Source organism: Aotus nancymaae, unplaced genomic scaffold (assembly GCF_030222135.1).
Source record: "Aotus nancymaae isolate 86718 unplaced genomic scaffold, 86718_ANA_hifiasm-v0.15.2.pri h1tg000057l, whole genome shotgun sequence".
NCBI lineage: Eukaryota > Metazoa > Chordata > Mammalia > Primates > Aotidae > Aotus > Aotus nancymaae.
In genome coordinates, this window is record NW_026988471.1 from 72138786 (window position 1) to 72159390 (window position 20605).

Sequence of the window (20605 nt, forward strand, 5' to 3'; positions counted from 1 at the left end):
TATTGTATGTTTTTTCTAGAAGCATTTGTTTGAGGACAGTATAGACTAGCCCATTGTAATAACCTCTCTTTAACAATGAAGTGGACAGGGAAAAAAGGAACCTCAGATATGATCCAGTCCAATTTCATAAACATAATAAATTTTCCAGCTATGTCCATAAATACTAGTCCAGGTTCTGCTAGAATATTTCTAGTAAAAAGAAGTTCCCTACAAGGCAACCAATCCCATTTCAACAGATGTTGCAAAGTTCTTACACAAAACTAAAACTTATGTTTCTATAATTTTCACCATTTATCTTATTTTTTTTCCCTCAAAGGACACAGAGAACAAGCCCTTGATCCCTTCTTTTCCTTCTCCAGACTAAACAATCTCAAATTATTCAACTATTCTACATATAAACAGCCTTCCAATTATGGTTTTCACCCTCTGGATATGTTCCAGCAGTCACTCTTCTTTAAGTGTAACAACAAAGGCAGTATAACACAGTGGGCAAGAACACAAGCTTCATAGCCAGGATTTGAGCTTTGGTTCTGCTACTTAATAGTTGTGTGATCTTGGGCAAATTTATTAAACCTCTGTACACTTCAGTTTCCACATCAGCAAAATGCAGATAATGGTAGGAACCTATTCACATAATCGCTGTGTGAAGATTAAATGAGATAATGTAGGAATTCTGAACAGTACCTGGCACACAAAAACCATTGTATAAATATTAGCAATTTTTAAATCAAGCATGATCAAACTAGAAAAATAAAGTCCATCTCCTTTAACCTTGTTACTTAGCTCCTATAAATAGCCTAATATTAATGCTTATGCAGTTTTGACAGTCATATCGTGCTTTATATTGAATTCAGAGTCATAAAATTTTTCCATGTGTTTTTCCATATTGCTATATGCATATAGTTGATAGCTTGAATCTACAATTTACTACTATTAACTATGGTTCATTTTTCCAGTCTTTTGAGACCTTTTGGGACAATGACTGCCATTTCAACTTTCCATTTCCATGTTTCCCTTTGTTGAGTAGGTACAGGAAGATTTTCACAAAAGAAAAAATTTACTGTGGGGAAGCGCAGAAACCCAGAAACCCTAGAATCTAAGAAAAAAGCCCCCGGCATGCACCAACATTTAAACGAAGATTTGCTGGTTTCCCATTTTAACGGGGAAGACTGTTATTCATATAAAAGTCAAATAGAGACTTGAAAAAGTTAATATTGATTCTTTAGAAAAAAAGTCCAGGGAATAGAAAAAGTCACCAACCTCACTTCCTTAAGCCAATATTCAGCCCCCCTACTGTGTCCAACTTGGAGAGAATTTGCCATGAGCCAAAGCTTTTCATGTCCCTACCTTTTGAAGGCACAATGGAAACAATTCCCAGAACAAGGGAGTTGCGTCACTGAACTCTCTGCTCTTTCAAGTTGGAAGAACAGTTGATTCACACCATGTGTCAGAGAGAAACACCAGTGAAAACCAAGTGAGATAAATTTTAGGCCTCCAGAGCTGTTTAATATTAAACTGTATTAAATTCTTGTTATAGCAAATTATAAACAAAATATTTTGTTTACCCTCCTTCTCATATGCTCCTTCTCTTGAAAAGAAATTTTAAGATAATTCATAGTTTCAAGGTCACAGATGTTCCACCAAAAAATCATTTCCAAATGTTAGCATCCAGAACCAATGATCTGGATCATACTCCCAGCAAAATGCCCTGGCATATCATAGAGGAAGCTTTGCTACATAACCTTTTAGGTTTCAAGACAGAGTTAGTTTAGTGATGGTCATAGACTTAGAGTAAGACCTCACTTTTGTCAAACATCTCTACATGGAGTTAATCTCAGTGTCCACTCTATTCAATAATTTTACTTTCTATTTAGATCAAGAAATCAAATATATGTTCATCTACATAAATAATACCAAGTTGATTTTATTTTTAATACTATGAATGGTAAGACTAAAACCTAAAACACATAATAATGTTCATCAAATGTCTGACCTGAAATGAGCATGTAGACAAAGTTAACACCGAAGGAAAAAAAAAAGACCTGAAACAACTTTGATCCACATGAATTTGAAAAAAATAGTCCTAGAGCAATCAGAATAAAATTTAACACAACTGATAATAAAACTCAAATTATAAAAGTTGAGGAAAAACTAAATCAACAATACAAATATTTTAAGATAAAACTTAATATAAAAGAGACATCTTTCTGAAAAGAAAGACCACTAAAACTGCATGATTAGTTCAATACAAGGAATTAAGAAATTGCAATGGGTAACTGTGGAAAGCATATTTCACTTCTCTAAAAAATGACATCTGATCTTAGGCACAGGGGCTCACGCCTGTTATCCCAGCACTTTGGGAGGCTGAGACAGGTGGATCACCTGAGGTCAAGAGTTCGAGACCAGTCTGGCCAACATGGCGAAACCCCATCTCCACTAAAAATACAAAAATTAGCTGGGCGTGGTGGCACGCACCTATAATCCCAGCTACTCCAGAGGCTGAGGCAGGAGAATCTTTTGAACCCAGGAGGAGGAGGTTGCAGTAAGCTGAGATTGTGCCACTGCACTGCAACCTGGGTGAAGAGCAATACTCCATCTCAAAAAATAAAATATCGTATGATGAAAATTTGTTAGATATTTACCTGAGGCCTACTGTACACTTTCATTACTCTTCCATTATCAATAGATCAATCTGGTTTGGGTTGTATAACTTCTTTAAAGAATCTAATACTCTACACAGGTGAACTCTAAACTCAACAAAGTGATGATCTACTATGGCCCCAATCATCATTGAAGAAACAAAGTTGCTTACCAATAAATTACTTGTCCACAGGGTTATATTTAAGGGCACTCTCCCAAAGCTATGAAATATCACCACCACATTCTAGTTCTCCACTCTATAGAGTAACTTGATTATTTATTTAAAGGGGGAATGTGGCAGCATCTTTTTTTTTAATGTTCAAAATGTACCAAATTACAAGAAATAGACTTTTAAAAGGCAAGAAAATTTTGACTATTAAATAATAAAATAAGTGACCTCAGCAAATTAAATAGACACTGTTTTCTCAGAAATTTAACAATACTGGATATGTTAGGTGGTTTGGGCACTTTCCTGCCATAGTCTCATTTAGTATCTATTTACTGAAAATTTACTAAAAACGAAAAGAAAAGAATATCTTCCGTTGAGGGATCCCACACTGTAATGAGTAAGGAAATATATAAGAAACCATAATGAAAGGTCATTATAAAACTGTTCAGGAGCTAAGCATGGTGGCACATGCCTGTAATCCCAGCTAGCTACTCGGGAGGCTGAAGTCAAAGGTTCTCTTGAGCCCAGGAGTTCAAGACCACCCTGAACAACATACTGCTCATTTCAAATTTTAAAAAAAGAAAAACCTGTTCATAACTATAACATTTAAATATGTTACACTTAGGTGATGTAGCAATGCAAAATAAAGGAGTGTTCAGTACAGAAATGGACTAGTCAGAAAAGGCTTCTTGGAGTTGCTAACAAACACTAATAAAGAAAAATAAACCTTAAATACAAAAGTAAACAGAGGGAAGAAAATAACATTTAAAACACAAAGAAAGAATGACTACAGACTTCTCATCCAAATTATGTAAGAAAAAAGACAATGGAAAGATATCTGTAAAGTGCTAAAGGAAAAAAATGTAAATCAATAATTTTATACCCAGCAAACATATCTATCAACAAAGCAACATCTTAGAAAATTTGTTGTCAGCAGACCTGCACTATAAAAACTGTTCAAGTAAGTTCCTCAGACAAAAATAATATAAAATCTGTTCAAAATCTGAATCTTCACTAAGGATTAAGGAGCAAATAAACTGGTAAATATATAAGAACATATAAAATATTTTTATTATTTTTAAATTTATTGTAAAAGATAACTGATTTTTTTTAAAAAAGATTGTTGATTGTTCAAAGCAAAAATGATAATAATGAACTGTGCAATCAAAACACATGTAGAAGTAAAATATAGTTAACAATAACTCAAAGATCAATGCATGAAATGAAAATATACTATTTTAAGGATTTTATGTTCTATATAAAGAGGTATGATATCATTTGAAGGTAGACTGCAGAATAATGGTATATTTAAAAACATTTGGTTGTTCCAATTCAGATAAGGAGAATATAAAATGAGAAATAAAGGGACAAAAAAAGATGAGACAAACAAAAAACAAACAGCAAAATAACAGTTAAACCTAGTCATATAGGTAATTGTGTTAACATAAATTATTTCCTCTTTTCCTGATTTCTTTATAATTAATTGAATATACTTCCATTTCCCCCTTCCTGTATTTAGAGCTATTGTTGTCATTCCTTTGTATAGTACCTTGGTGGTTGTTTTGTTGCTTATATTTATCCTGCTCAAGAATGTTTAAGCTTCTTGAATTTCCATTCCTGTTTTCCAGAGAAAGTCAATTTCAATGTGTTTTTTCTTTTTTCTTTTTTTTTTTTTTTTTGAGACAGGTCTTACTCTAGCACCCAGGCTGGAGTGCAGTGGCATGATCTCGGCTCACTGCAACCTCACGTCCCAGACTCAAGTGATGCTCCTATCTCAGCCTTCCAAGTAGCTAGGACTACTGGCACATGCCACCACGCCTGGCTAATTTTTGTTTTTTTGGTGTTGACAGGGTTTCACCATGTTGGCCAGGCTGGTCTCGAACTCCTGACCTCAAACAATCTGCCCCACCCTGGCATCCCAAAGTGCTAGGATTATAAGCATGAGTCACCAGGCCTGGCCCAATTTGAACTTTTATAAATGTTTATATTTTCAATTTTTTAGAATTAAGCCCATATCTTCAAATAATGTAATATTGGCTGGGTGCTGTGGTTCAAGCCTATAATCCCAGCAGTTTGAGAGGCCAAAGCAGGCAGATTGCTTGAGCCCAGGATTTTGAGACCAGCCTGGGCAACATGGTGAAACCCTGTATCTACAAAAAATACAAAAATTAGTTGGGTGTGGTGGCATGCCTGTAGTCCCACCTACCTCGGGAGGCTGAGGTGGGAGGATCACTTGAGCACAGGAGGTCAAGGCCACAGTGAGCTGTGATTGTGCAACTGCACTCCAGCATGTGTGAGAGAGCTAGACCTTGTCTTAAAAAACTAAAATAATATAAAATAAAAAGATAATATTGCCATTTTCCTTGTATCAATTTTAGATATTCTCTACTTCCTACAATAATTGATAAAGAATTACCTCATCATACCATATCATTCCTTTTCCTCTCCTCTCAATACTTACATACCCCTTTTAGTTTTTCTAAAGATTGCTTTTGTAATATAAATAATATAGTTATGCTTTTGTTTCTTGTTATTATTAACAACAGATTATCTTGATTCCCAACTATGCAAAATGAATCACTACCTCTCCCTTATTTTCTCTGATTTTGGAGACAGAGTCTCACTCTGTTGCCCCAGCTAGATAGAGTGCAGTGGTGTGATCACAGCTCACTGTAGCCCTGAACTCCCAGGCTCAAGCAATCCTCCCAACTTAGCTTCCAAAGTAGCTGAGACTACAGGCATGTGCCACCACACCCAGCTAATTTTTAAATCTTTTGTAAAGATGGAGTCTCACTCTGTTACGCAGGTTGCTCTCAAACTCCTGGGCTCAAGCAATCCTGCCTCAGCCTCCCAACATGCTGGGATGACAGGCATGAGCCACATGCCTGGCCCCCTTACTTTCCCTTTGTATCTTTTCCTTACTTTCCCCAACTGTGGAAATGAATTTTACACTGATAGAGTTGAAAACATACATTCTGTTCTATAATCATAATTGTTTTTCATAGATAGCCAATACTTTGTCTCTGCAAACCAACAAATAATATTTGTATTATTTTAACTATATAAATATTCTTCCCTTTTAAGCCAGATTGCATACTAATATTAACATTCCTTCCTGGCTGGAATCCCTTTTTCTGGAAATCTTTTTCTTGAAACTCTCCTTTCTCCTGCTCCAATCTAATCTGATACTCTCAGCCAGGTGTGGTTGCTTATGTTTATCCTGCTCAAGAATGTTTAAGCTTCTTGAATTTCCATTCCTGTTTTCCAGAGAAAGTCCATTTGAATGTGTTTTTTCTTTCTTTTTTTTTTTTTTCTTTGAGACAGGGTCTTACTCTGGCATCTATAATCCCAGTGCTTTGGGAAGCCGAGGTGGTAGGATGACTTGAGCCCAAGAGTTCAATACCAGCCTGAGCAACATGGTGAGACCCCATCACTACAAAAAAAAAAAAAAATCAATTTTATAAGGTCCCTTCCATTTAGGAAGGAAAAAAAATTCTTTTAATTAGCTGGGCATGGTGGCACATGCCTGTAGTCCCAGCTACTTGGAAGGCTGAGTCAGGAGGATTACTTTAGGCCAAGAGTTCAAGGCTGTAGTGAGCTTCAGTATACTCCAGCCAGGACAAAGCAAGACCTTCTCTCTCAAAAAAACTTTAAAATAAAAATAAATAAACTAATACCTCTCTAGGTCTTCTGCATACCTGTTTATGAAGGGTTATTTCCTGACTGACTTACAGAACTGCTTGGGCAGCCAGGCTCAGTGGCTCATGTCTATAATCCCAGCACTTTGGGAGGCTGAGGCAGGTGGAGGCTGAGGCAGGTGGATCACTGAGGTCAGGAGTTCAAGACCAGCCTGGCCAACATGGTGAAACCCCACCTCTACTAAAAGACAAAAATTAGCCAGGCATGATGGTGGGTGCCTATAATCCCAGCCACTCAGGAGGCTGAGGCGGGAGAATTGCTTGAACCTGGGAGGCGCAGGTTGCAGTGAGCTGACATCGCGCCATTGCACTCCAGCCTGGGAGACAGAGCAAGACTCCATCTCAAAAAAAACAAACAAATAAACAAGCAAACAAAAACAGAACTGCTCAGACAACCAGAACTTAAGGGAACAAAACACTGGAGAAGAGGGAAACGCTAAGAATGGGTCAGCCAATATTCTTTAGTCATTTTTTCACCCTCGAGGTAAATATCACATCTGCATTCTAGAGGCTGAAGTTCCCAGTAAAAAGAACAAGCAGAAAGCCAACACCAAAAGGTAGAAAAATCAGTTTTTGACAGTTTTGGAGAACCCCGGTACCTTAAATTAGAGGCATAAGAGGTTAGAATCCTGAAGAGGAAAAATGGGAAGAAAACATAATACTCTTACTATTTTCTCAACACATTTGCTGAATTCTTTAGCTATACAAGGAGAGAGATTAAGAAAAGCAAAAAGACTCAGACAAGATGACAGAATTTTAGGTAGTCTTGATGTATAAAGGAAAGCATAGAATTAAAGATCTACCAAGGGAAAGGCCCCTAATCATCACTCCAGGCTCTTTGGAATGTCTGGAAGACTATAACATAAGGCAGTAATGAGCCAGAGACAGTCACAGCCTAGCTAAAGCCAAACTCTAGATTTAGCCAGTTAAGTTGTTAACTGGATTAAAAGGGACACTGCCATACCATCTTCCTTAACAAAAAATGGGGGCAGAGGGGAGGGACCTTCACTTAAGGAAGAAAATACCATCCAAAACCTCCACAATTTTTTTAATGTCTATTCAGTCCAAAATTACTAGGCACGCTGAGAGAAGATCATGTGACTAAAAATCAAGATTCAACAGATGATCTAGATATTGAACTTATCAAATACAAACTTTAAAAATGGCTATGATTAATATGACAAGAAAAAAGGAAAAGAAGAAAACAGATGAAAAGATGGAGAATTTCACCACAGCCTTATAATTTTTTTTAATTATAAAACTGGAGAAAACCCAGAACTGGGTTTTTTTAATTCAGAGCTCCATAGATGGTTTACCAGCAAATAAGTCAATTGAAAAAATCCACATTGAGGCTGGGCATGGTGGCTCACATCTGTAATTCCAGCACTTTGGGAGGATGAGGCTGATGGATCATTTGAGGTTAGGAGTTGGAGACCAGCCTCACCAACATGGTGAAACCCTGTCTCTACCAAAAATATAAAAATTATCCAAACGTAGTGACGCATGTCTACAATCCCAGCTACTGGGAGGCTGAAGCACAAAAATCGCTTGAACCCAGGGGGCTGAGGATGCAATGAGCCAAGATCTTGCCACTGCCCTCCAGTTTGGGTGACAGAGTGAAACCCTGTCTCAAAAAAATAAATAAATAAATAAAATAAGGAAAAGAAAAGAAAAAATATCCACACTGAAGCACAAAGAGAACAAGGAAAGGAAAGAATGTAAAATACAGAAGAATATAAGAAAAATGAAACATATAGGACATAGTCAAAAGCCCTCAGCCAGCAGTTCTCAAACTTTTTGACCTGGCACCGTTTTTATACTCTTAAAAACTATTGGGTTTCCTGGCCGAGTGTAGTGGCTCACGCCTGTAATCCCAGCACTTTGGGAGACTAAGGCAGGTGGATCACCTGAGGTCAGGAGTTCGAGACCAGCCTGGGCAACACAGTGAAACCCTTTCTCTACTAAAAATACAAAAAATTAGCCAAGTGTGGCTGTAATCCCAGCAAAAGGAATCACTTGAACCTGGGAGGCAGAGGTTGTAGTGAGTTGAGATCGTGTTATTTCACTCCAGCCTGGAAAACAAGAGCAAAACCCCATCTCAAAAATAAATAAATAAATATATGTATATATATATATTCCCCCTTGGGTTTCCCAAGAACCTTTATACATATGGTTATGTTTATTGACATTAGCCACATAAAAACTGTAACTGGGCCAGGCACAGTGGCTCAAGCCTGTAATCCCAACACTTTGGGAGGCTGAGGCAGGCGGATTGCTTGAGGCTAGGAGTTTGAGACCAGCCTGGGCAACATGACAAAACCCCATCTCTACAAAAAATACCAAAAAAAATAACTTAGGCATGGTGGCATGCACCTGTGGTCCCAGCTACTCAGGAGGCTGAGGTGGGAGAATCACCTAAGCCTGGGAGGCGGAGGTTGCAGTGAGCAGAGATCAGACCACTATACTCCACCCTGGGTGACAGAGAGACCGTGTTTAAAAAAAAAAAAAAGGCCAGGCGCAGTGGCTCATGCTTGTAACTCCACCACTTTGGGAGGCGAAGGCAGGCGGATTGTCTGAGGTCAAGAGATCGAGACCAGCCTGGACAAATGGCAAAACCCTGTCTCTATTAAAAATATAAAAATTAGCTGGGCGTAATGGCGCGTGCCTGTAATCCCAGCTACTCAGGAGGCTGAGACAGGAGAATCACTTGAACCCAAGAGGAGGAGGATAAGTGAGCTAAGATCATGCCACTGTACTCCAGACTCCAGCCTGGGTGACAGAACAAGGCTCCATAAAAAAATAAAATAAAAATTGAAAAAAAAAGAAATTAAAACTGGAAAAAAAATTAAATAAAAGGGGGAGGATCCAACATGGCCGCTTAGGAGGAAGTCGGGATTGCAGCTCCGAGAGAAGGCGCAGAGGGTGAGTGGACGCCGCATTTCCAGACGGATTTTTACTGCCCACAGACCAGGAGATTCACAGGAGGACAAGCCCCACGGGTCGCCAGCACCGCTGGTTTGAGTGGCGTGGCCGCTCAGCCTACGCCCTGGGGCGGGGGGCAGTGGCTTCTTATGCAGAGTGAGAGAGACAGAGTTCCCTCTGAGCCAGCAAGGGGAGCTGAAGCAGGGAGCCAAGCCAGGAGACCCCGGGCAAGGGAGCGCCACGAATCTCAGAGCCGCTGCTTCGGCTGACGCAGCGGCACACAGGGCAGCGGATTTTAACTGCCCACAGACCAGGAGATTCACAGGTGGAGAAGCTCCACGGGTTCCCAGCGCTGCTGGTTGGACCAGAGCAGCCGCTCGGCCTGCACCGGGGGCGGGGAGCAGCGGCTCCTTGAGCAAAGTGAACGAGACTGTGTCCCCTCTGGGCCAGCAAGGGGAGCTGTGGCAAGGAGGCAAGCCAAGAGATTACCGGGCAAAGAGGGCCCCTCTGGAAACACGGCTGAACCCGGGACGGTCCAGCTCTGTGGAGGAGGGGCGTCCTCCATCGGGAAACACCCTGCAGTTCCTGGGGCAATTTTCCGTAACCAAGACAACTCGCCACTACAGAGACTCCGTCACTACAGGGGCGGGCCAGCATAGCGGAAGCAGTTCTAACTACACCCACAGGACTGCAGGGAAGCTCACACAGAAGCTGGGCGGAGCCCAAAACAGCTCAGCGAAGCCTCTGCAGGCTGAGTGTGACTAGACTGCCACCTTGTGGGCAGGGAAAACAGTAGCAACACAGCTGAAAAGCATAAAGCGCTAACCCCCTCGGCCAGAACACCTGGGGAGAAGAAACAACAAAGATCAAAAGAGACAAAGAAGGACATTACATAATGGTAAAAGGATCAAAGCAACAAGAAGAGCTAACGATCCTAAATATATATGCACCTAATACAGGAGCACCCAGATACATAAGGCAAGTTCTTAAAGACTTGAAAAGAGACTTAGACTCCCACACATTAATAGTGGGAGACTTCAACACACCATTGTCAATATTAGACAGATCAACGAGACAGAAAATTAATAAGGATATCCAGGACTTGAACTCAGACCTGGAACAAGCAAACCTAATAGACATTTACAGAACTCTCCAGCCCAAATCCACAGAATATACATTCTTCTCAGCACCACATCACACCTACTCTAAAATTGACCACATAATTGGAAGTAAATCACTCCTCAGCAAATGCAAAAGAACGGAAACCATAACAAACAGTCTCTCAGACCACAGTGCAATCAAGTTAGAACTCAGAATTCAGAAGCCAACCCAGAACCACACAGCCTCATGGAAATTGAACAACTTTCTCCTGAATGTTGACTGGATAAACACTGAAATGAAGGCAGAAATAAAGATGTTCTTCGAAACCAACGAGAACGAAGACACCACATACCAGAATCTCTGGGACACATTTAAAGCAGTCTCTAGAGGAAAATATATAGCAATAAGTGCCCACATGAGAAGAAAGGAGAGAACTAAAATTGACACTCTATCATCAAAATTGAAAGAGCTAGAGGAGCAAGATCAAAAAATCTCAAAACCTAGCAGAAGACAAGAAATAACTAAGATCAAAGCAGAATTGAAGGAGATAGAGACACGAAAAACCCTACAAAAAATCAATAAATCCAGGAGCTGGTTTTTTGAAAAGATCAACAAAATAGACAGACCACTAGCCAGACTAATAAAAAAGAAAAGAGAGAATAACCAAATAGATGCAATAAAAAATGATAAAGGGGATATCACCACAGATGCCACAGAAATTCAAACCATCATCAGAGATTATTACAAACAACTCTATGCACATAACCTAGAAAACCTGGAAGAAATGGATAAATTCCTGGACAGTAGCCTCCTCCCATGCCTAAACCAGGAAGAAGTCGAAACCCTGAATAGACCAATAACAAGGTCTGAAGTCGAGGCAGCAATTAAGAGCCTACCACCCAAAAAAAGCCCAGGCCCAGATGGTTTCACAGCCGAATTCTACCAGACATACAAAGAGGAACTGGTACCATTCCTACTGAAACTATTCCAAATAATCCAAAAAGAGGGAATCCTTCCCAAATCATTTTATGAGACCAACATCATCCTCATACCAAAACCCGGCACAGACTCAACAAGAAAAGAAAACTACGGGCCAATATCCATGATGAACATAGATGCAAAAATCTTCAATAAAATACTGGCAAGCCGATTACAACAACACATCAAAAAGCTTATCCACCATGATCAAGTAGGATTCATCCCGGGGATGCAAGGCTGGTTCAATATACGCAAGTCTATAAATGTAATTCACCACATAAACAGAACCAAAAACAAAAACGACATGATTATCTCAATTGATGCAGAGAAGGCCTTTGACAAAATTCAACAGCCCTTTATGCTAAAAACTCTCAATAAACTAGGTATCAACGGAACATATCTCAAAATAATAAAAGCTATTTATGACAAACCGACAGCCAATATCATACTGAATGGGCAAAAACTGGAAGCATTCCCTTTGAAATCTGGCACTAGACAAGGATGCCCTCTCTCACCACTCCTATTCAATATAGTACTGGAAGTTCTAGCCAGAGCAATCAAGCAAGAAAAAGAAATAAAGGGTATTTGATTAGGAAAGGAGGAAGTCAAATTGTCTCTATTTGCAGATGACATGATTGTATATCTAGAAGACCCTATCACCTCAGCCCAAAATCTCCTGAAACTGATAAGCAACTTCAGCAAAGTCTCAGGATACAAAATCAACGTGCAAAAATCACAAGCATTCCTATACACCAATAACAGACTTAAAGAGAGCCAAATCAAGAACGAACTGCCATTCACAATTGCTACAAAGAGAATAAAATACCTAGGAATACAACTAACAAGGAACGTAAAGGACCTCTTCAAGGAGAACTACAAATCACTGCTCAACGAAATAAGAGAGGACACAAACAGATGGAGAAACATTCCATGTTCATGGTTAGGAAGAATTAATATCGTGAAAATGGCCATACTGCCCAAAGTAATTTACAAATTCAACGCTATCCCCATCAAGCTACCAATGACCTTCCTCACAGAACTGGAAAAAAACACCTTAAACTTCATATGGAACCAAAAGAGAGCCTGCATAGTCAAGTCAATTCTAAGCAAAAAGAACAAAGCGGGAGGCATCACACTACTGGACATCAAACTCTACTACAAGGCTACAGTAATCAAAACAGCATGGTACTGGTACCAAAACAGAGATATAGACCAATGGAACAGAACAGAGGCGTCGGAGGCGACACAACATATCTACAACCACCTGATCTTTGACAAACCTGAAAAAAACAAGCAATGGGGAAAGGATTCCCTGTTCAATAAGTGGTGTTGGGAAAACTGGCTAGCCATATGCAGAAAACAGAAACTGGACCCCTTCCTGACACCTTACACTAAAATTGACTCCAGATGGATTAAAGACTTAAACATAAGACGTAACACCATAAAAACACTAAAAGGAAACCTAGGCAAAACCATTCAGGACATAGGCGTAGGCAAGGACTTTATGACCAAAACACCAAAAGCATTGGCAACAAAAGCCAAAATAGACAAATGGGACCTAATCAAACTCCACAGCTTCTGCACGGCAAAAGAAACAGTCAATAGAGTGAATCGGCAACCAACAGAATGGGAAAAAATTTTTGCAGCCTACCCGTCTGACAAAGGGCTGATATCCAGAATTTACAATGAACTAAAAAAGATTTACAAGAAAAAAACAAACAAGCCCATTCAAAAATGGGCGAAGGATATGAACAGATACTTTACAAAAGAAGACATACATGAGGCCAACAAACATATGAAAAAATGCTCATCATCACTGGTCATTAGAGAAATGCAAATCAAAACTACATTGAGATATCATCTCACGCCAGTTAGAATGGCGATCATTAAAAAATCTGGAGACAACAGATGCTGGAGAGGATGTGGAGAAATAGGAACACTTTTACACTGTTGGTGGGAGTGTAAATTAGTTCAACCACTGTGGAAAACAGTGTGGCAATTCCTCAAGGACCTAGAAATAGAAATTCCATTTGACCCAGCAATCCCATTACTGGGCATATATCCAAAGGATTATAAATCGTTCTACTATAAGGACACATGCACAAGAATGTTCATTGCAACACAGTTTACAATAGCAAAGACCTGGAACCAGCCCAAATGCCCATCGATGATAGACTGGACAGGAAAAATGTGGCACATATACACCATGGAATATTATGCAGCCATTAAAAAAGAGGAGTTCACATCCTTCGTAGGGACATGGATGAACCTGGAAAACATCATTCTCAGCAAACTGACACAAGAACACAAAATCAAACACCACATGTTCTCACTCATAGGTGGGTGTTGAACAAGGAGAACACATGGACACAGGGAGGGGAGCACTATACACGGGGGTCTGTTGGAGGGGAGGGGGGATAGCGGGGGGGGTGGGGAGTTGGGGAGGGATAGCATGGGGAGAAATGCCAGATATAGGTGAAGGGGAGGGAGGCAGCAAATCATACTGCCACATATGCACCTATGCAACAACCTTGCATGTTTTTCACATGTACCCCAAAACCTAAAATGCAATTAAAAAAAAAAAAATTAAATAAAAGAACATACAACTATAAATAACACTCATAACTGAAATAATATTTTCATATCACGTAGCCTCTAAGAAATTCAACTCTATTCCCCTAGGAGAATGCAAACTTTAAAAAAAAAAAAAGTAAATAACATCTAACTGATATTATGAAAATATTTTTAAATCTGTAACGCCCCTGAAAGAAATTTTATCATTGTATAATTGTGCAGAAACAATATTTAAAGACATCATAGCCAAGTATTTCTAAAATCTTACGAAAAATATCAGTCCACAGTTTCAAGCCCTATAAACCCAAAGCATGATGAATGTAAAGAAAACTATACTTGGCCAGGCATGGTAGTTCACACCTGTAATCCCAGCACCTTGGGAGGCTGAGGCAAGAATATTGCTTGAAGCCAGGAGTTCAAGACCAGCGTGGGCATCAAAGTTAAACCCTGTCTCAAATAAAAACAAAAATAAAATAAAAAAGCCAGGCACAGTAGCATGTGCCTATAGTCCCAGCTGTTTGGGAGGCTGAGGCATGAGGATCACTTGCAGTGAGCTATAACTGTGCACTGTACTCCAGCCTGAGCAACAAAGCAACACCTCATTTTTTTAACTGCATTTTAGATTTTGGGGTACATATGAAGAACATGCAAGATTGTTGCATAGGTGCACACGTGGCAGTGTGATTTGCTGCCTTCCTCCCCTTCACCTATATGTGGCATTTCTCCCCATGCTATCCCTCTCCAACCTCCCACCCCCGGCTGTCCCTCCCCTATTTCCCCCCAACAGACCCCAGTGTGTAGTGCTCCCCTCCCTGTGTCCATGTGTTCCCATTGTTCAACACCCGCCTATGAGTGAGAACATGCGGTGTTTGATTTTGTGTTCCTGTGTCAGTTTGCTGAGAATGATGGCTTCCAGGTTCATCCATGTCTCTACAAAGGACGCGAACTCATCGTTCTTGATGGCTGCATAATATTCCATGGGCAACACTTCATTTTTAAAAATAAGAATAAAGACCAGTACACCTATGCACATCATAATAAAACTGTCAAAAACCGAAAACAAAGAAAAAAGTATTATAAGCTGCCAGAGGAAAAATTACGTTACCTTCAAAGGAAAATCAAAAAGACTAAGAGCTAATTTTTTAACAGAGAAGATATGTCAAAGTGCAATTGAATAATACTTTAAGTAACACTGAAAAAATAAGCCACCAGCCTAGAATTTTACCTTCGATGTTTTACTAACAAAAAATGCCCTTTAAGAGGTCGAGGCTGCAGTGAACCATGATTGTGCCACTGTACTACTCCAGCCAGAGCAAGAACAGATCAAGACCAGACCCTGTCTCCAAAAAAAACCAAACAAACAAACAAACAAAAAAAAAAACCTTTAAAAATTAAGACAAGTATTGTAAAAATGTGGTCCAGCTGCTTTTGAAAAGAGTACACTAGCTCTCGAAAAAATTAAAAATCAAAGTACCATATGATCCAGCAATTCCAATTCTGAGTCTATAATCAAAAGAATTGAAGGAGGACTGGAAGCAATATTTATACACCCATGTTCATAGATATATTATACACAAGGGCTAAAAGGAAGAAGCAACCCATGTGTCCATCAAAAGATGAATGGATAAACAAAATGTAGTAAATAATACAATGGAATATTATTCAGCCTCTAAAAGGGAAGGAAATTGCGACACATGCTACAACATGGATGTACCCTCAAAGACATCCTGCTAAGTAAAATAGGCCAGTCACAAAAGAACAAATAATATATAATTCTGTTTACATGAATTACCTGCAGTATTCAAATTCGTAGAGACAGAAAATTGAATATTGCTTGCCAGGGGCTGGGAGAAGGGGAAAATAGGGAGTTATTGCTTAATGAGTACAGTTTCAATTTGGAAGGATTAGACAAGTTCTGGAGACAGGTGGCAGTATTGGTTACATAAAAATTTGTATATCCTTAATGCCACTGAACTGTATGCTTAAAAATGGTTAAAATGGTAAAGTATATATTATGTATATTTTCATACAAACAAAATAAATGAGTCCTGCACTAAAAGAAATGCTAAGGGGAGTTCTGCACACAAAAGGAAAGTGACCTCAGAATGAAGCACAGAGATGGAGGAGGAAATGAAGAATCAAACAAAAGAGTAAACATACATGAATGGTGTCCCTATGAAATAATAAGGATAATGTTGTATGGGAACAAAATTACATGTAAAATTAAAATTCATGACAAGAAGATAAATGAAAAAGTGTTACATATTCCTAGCAGTGTCAAGGAAGTGATAGAAATATTAATTTATATTAGACTCTAATGAGTCAAGGGTGCATGCTGAAATTCTTTAAGTAATGTCTAATGATTCAAAAAGGAAGGGCCAGGCGCAGTGGCTCACACCTGTAATCCCAGCACTTTGGGAGTCCAAGGCAGGAGGATCACCTGAGGTCAGGAGTTTGAGACTAGCCTGGCCAACATGGCGAAACCCTGTCTCTACTAAAAATACAAAAAAAAATTAGCCAGGCATGGTGGTGCACACCTGTAATCCCAGCTACAGGGGAGGCTGAGACAGGAGAGTCACTTGAACCCAGAAGGCAGAAGTTGCAGTAAGCCAAGATCATGCCATTGCACTCCAGCCTGGGCGACAGAGCAAGACTCTGTCTCAAAACTAAAATAAAATAAAATAGGAAGAAGAATCAATAGACAGCCAAAAATAATAATAATAAAGAATAAGCACTTAGGGAAAAAAAAAAACTAACAAATATCAGACTTCTCTACAGCAACATTGAATACCAGAAGACGAGATACTCAAGGAAACAAAATATGAGTCAAGAATTTTAATCTCAACCAAGCTAGCTTTTGAATATAAAGTCTATAGAGCTAAAATTCCGAATACACAATAACTCAAAAATTATTTTTCACATAAGTCTTTGTTAAGGCAACTACTAGAGGACGAACTCAAACCAAATTAGATAACAGAGAAAACCTCAATGAAAAAAATGTCAATGAAGACAATATATTTAACTGCAACTCTAAGACAAAAACAAGGTCAGATTAAAAGTGATCAAGTATGATACATAAAAATAGTACATAAAAATTATATACCTAAGGAAAAAAAAGGAGAAGATAGAAAGTAGAATAAGCTAGTCAACTGTCTCATATCGATAACTGAGTCGAGGCTAAGCAAATCAATTACAGGTCTAAAATCCCCAATCGAAAATCCTTGTAGCAAAATGTTTCATAATACCAAATTCTGTACAGTTTTTAAAAATTCTGTACATTTTTTTAAAAAGTACAGCTCATCTGTCACATATTATGTAACATCCCAGTAAGATCTTAAGAAGCATTCCATAATCAAACACTTTCATATTTCAGCAGTAAAATATAGGAATATTCAAAAAGTGGTAAATATGAAAATTATTAATATATTAAGTCAACTCACATCAGGTTTTCTTGCCAAATGAATTAAGGCAGGTTTTGACAACAAATAGTTTTTAGAGCCTTTAGGATTTGGGGATTACAAATGAGAGATTATGGGCCAAATCAAGTATGCTTGACTACAAAGTAAAGCACTAAGATAATACTATTCACTGATATTTAATGCTAAGAGGAAAGAAGAGAAGAATACACAATTTATGTTTCATTGTTGCTCTTGAGTGAGAAACCAATAAATATTACCATTTAAAAGAGAGAAAGAGAGAGAAGGCACTGAGGATGCAATACAAAGGAATCACAAGAACAAAAACACAATTTTTAAAAAATTCAAAGAAAAAAGGAGGCCATTAGATATGGCTTCACAATAACAACTTGCCTTGCCCCCATAAAAGTTATTTCACTTGATATTAAGTTTTTGGGGGTTGTTGCTGTTGTTGTTGTTGTTGTTGTTGTTGTTGTTGTTTTGAGACAGAATCTTGCTCTGTTGCCCAGGATGGAGTGCAATGGTGCAATCTCGGCTCACTGCAACCTCCGCCTTCTGGGTTCAAGCAATTCTCCTGCCTCAGCCTCCCAAGTAGCTGGGATTACATGTGCATGCCACCATATCTGGCTAATTTTTTGTATTTTTTAGTAAAGATGGGGTTTCACCATGCTGGACAAGCTGGTCTCGAACACCTGACCTTGTGATCTGCCCACCTCAGCCTCCCAAAGTGCCGGGATTACAGGTGATACTAAGTTGTTTTTAAATAATTATAGCGGTCTAAATTTCCAACTTACTATGCTTGCAAGAAACAATTGCTAATGACCATAAAGTCACTAGGGGGCAGCAGAGCATAAAGAATAGCCTCTGAAAAGCGTTGCCAACTGCGAAGTACTTACACAACCACAAATGTCTTCAACTGATGGAAACATTTCAGGGTCATCACAAGCACAATAAAACTCTTGCCAATTAATTCATAAAAATTGCTTCTAAGATACTTATATATTACTTTATAATTGTAATTTTTATTTTGAAATAATTTCACATTGCACAGAGAACTCTTGTATAGCCTTTATGCAGAGTTCACTAATTTATAACATTATTGCCATATTGTTTTATCATTCTCTTCTATGTATATATGTATACATATGTTTATCTTTCTAAATCATTTGTAAGTAGACTTTACATATTGTACCAGTAAAACTATAGTAGGTACCTCCTCTCTTACATAATGCTAGTACCATCATCAAATTAAAGAAATTTACATTGATACAATTATAATCTAATCCACAGTCCAAATTCCAATTTTGTCAATCATCCCCATAATGCTCTTTAGAGCATTTTCATTTCCTACTGAAAAGTATCCAGTCTAAGAGTATGTATTACATTTTGTTGTCATGTCTCTTTAGCTTCTTTTTATCCAAACAAGCAGTTCACCAAATTTATAGACAAAAAAACACTTTACATTATTAAAAATTACTGAGAGGCTGGATGTGGTAGCTCACATCTGTAATCTCAACATTTTGTGAGGCCAAGGCAGAAGGATTGCTTAAGGCCAGGAGTTCAAGCCCATCCTGGGCAACATAGTGAGACCATATCTCTAAAAAAGAAAGAAAAGAGGAAAAATAAAAATTACTGAGTATCCTAAAGAGCTTTTCCTTATATGAATTATATATATATATATATATATATATCAGCATGTGCTATTTTAGATATTAAAACTGAGGAGTGATGTCAGCAAGATGGCAGAATAGGAGTTTCAGAAACATCAGTTTGAACAAACATCCAAGTACAAAATACATTCAAAAGAACTAAGGAATCCAGGTGAGAGATTATAGCACCTGAGTAGAATACAGAAATAAGAAAATATACACTGGAGAAGATATGAAAGACAGTTTCACATTATCCATGATTCCCTTCCCCTAAGCATGTGAAGAATTTGCAATATTTAAATAGCACCTTTAAAAGAAAAAATAAACAACAAAATGGGGAGATGTATTTATGAAAGTTAGTACAAGATTACTATCTGGGACATAATACATATACAACATACAACATATAACAGTAGTTCAAAAAGGAAAGGAGAGGGGAAAAAAAGAATATTTAAAGAAATAACGACCAAAAATTTCCTAAATCTGATGAAGAATATGAATATATACTTCCAGTAAGTTCAACAAACTCCAAGTAGAATAAACTCACAAACGTCCACACCAAGGCACACTATAATCAAACTGTCAAAATACAAGATAGGTTGGGCATGGTGGCTCATGCCTGTAATCCTAGTACTCAGTGGATCATCCAAGGTCAGAAGTTTGAGACCAGCCTGGCCAACATAGTAAAACCCCGTCTCTACTAAAAATACAAAAATTAGACAGGCGTGGTGGTGCATGCCTGTAATCCCAACTCAGGAGACTGAGGCAGGAGAATCACTTGAACTCAGGAGGCAGAGGTTGCAGTGAGCTGAGATCCTTGTGCCACTACACTCCAGCCTGGGCGACAGAGTGAGACTCTGTCTTAGAAAAAGAAAGACTCTTGAGACTCTTGAAAGCAACAAGAGAGAAGCAACTCATTGTGTATCAAGGATCCTCAATGAGATGAACAGCAAATTTCTCATCAGAAACGATAGGCCAGAAGACAGTGAGATAACACATTCAAAATATTGAAAGAAAAAAACCATTAAGCAAGAATTCATTATCTGGCAAAACTATCCTCCAAAATGAAAAAGAAATTAAGATATCCCCAGATAAACAAAAACTGAGAGTCTGTCACTAGAAAACCTGCCCTATAGAAAACACTAAAGCAAGTCCCTCAGGCTAGAAACAAAAAACACTAACTGGTAACTCAAATCCGTACAAAGAAAGAACGCTGTTAAAGGTTAACTGTATAGGTAAATATAAAGGTCAATATTATTGAATTTTTAATTCATACCTCCTTTTTCATTTTTTTGATTTAAAAGACTGCATAAAACAATACATATCACTGTTGATGAGCATACAATGTATAAAGATGTAACTTATAATGATAACAGAAAGAATGGAGCTATATAGTAACAAAGATTTTGTATACTATTGAAACTAAATTGGTATCAAACCAGATATTCATAAATTAAG

General features: G+C 38.4%; 1 protein-coding gene and 1 non-coding gene across 5 annotated transcripts in view; one reads left to right on the top strand and one right to left on the bottom strand.

Moving 5' to 3' along the window:
• Positions 1–20605, bottom strand: part of EXOC6B (exocyst complex component 6B) — a 742202-nt gene that overhangs the window by 610158 nt on the left and 111439 nt on the right. The window lies entirely within an intron of this gene.
• On the top strand, positions 1966–2030 carry LOC135269834 (small nucleolar RNA SNORD78). Its single transcript, XR_010338084.1, has one exon. It is a non-coding gene; the product is annotated as a small nucleolar RNA SNORD78 (small nucleolar RNA).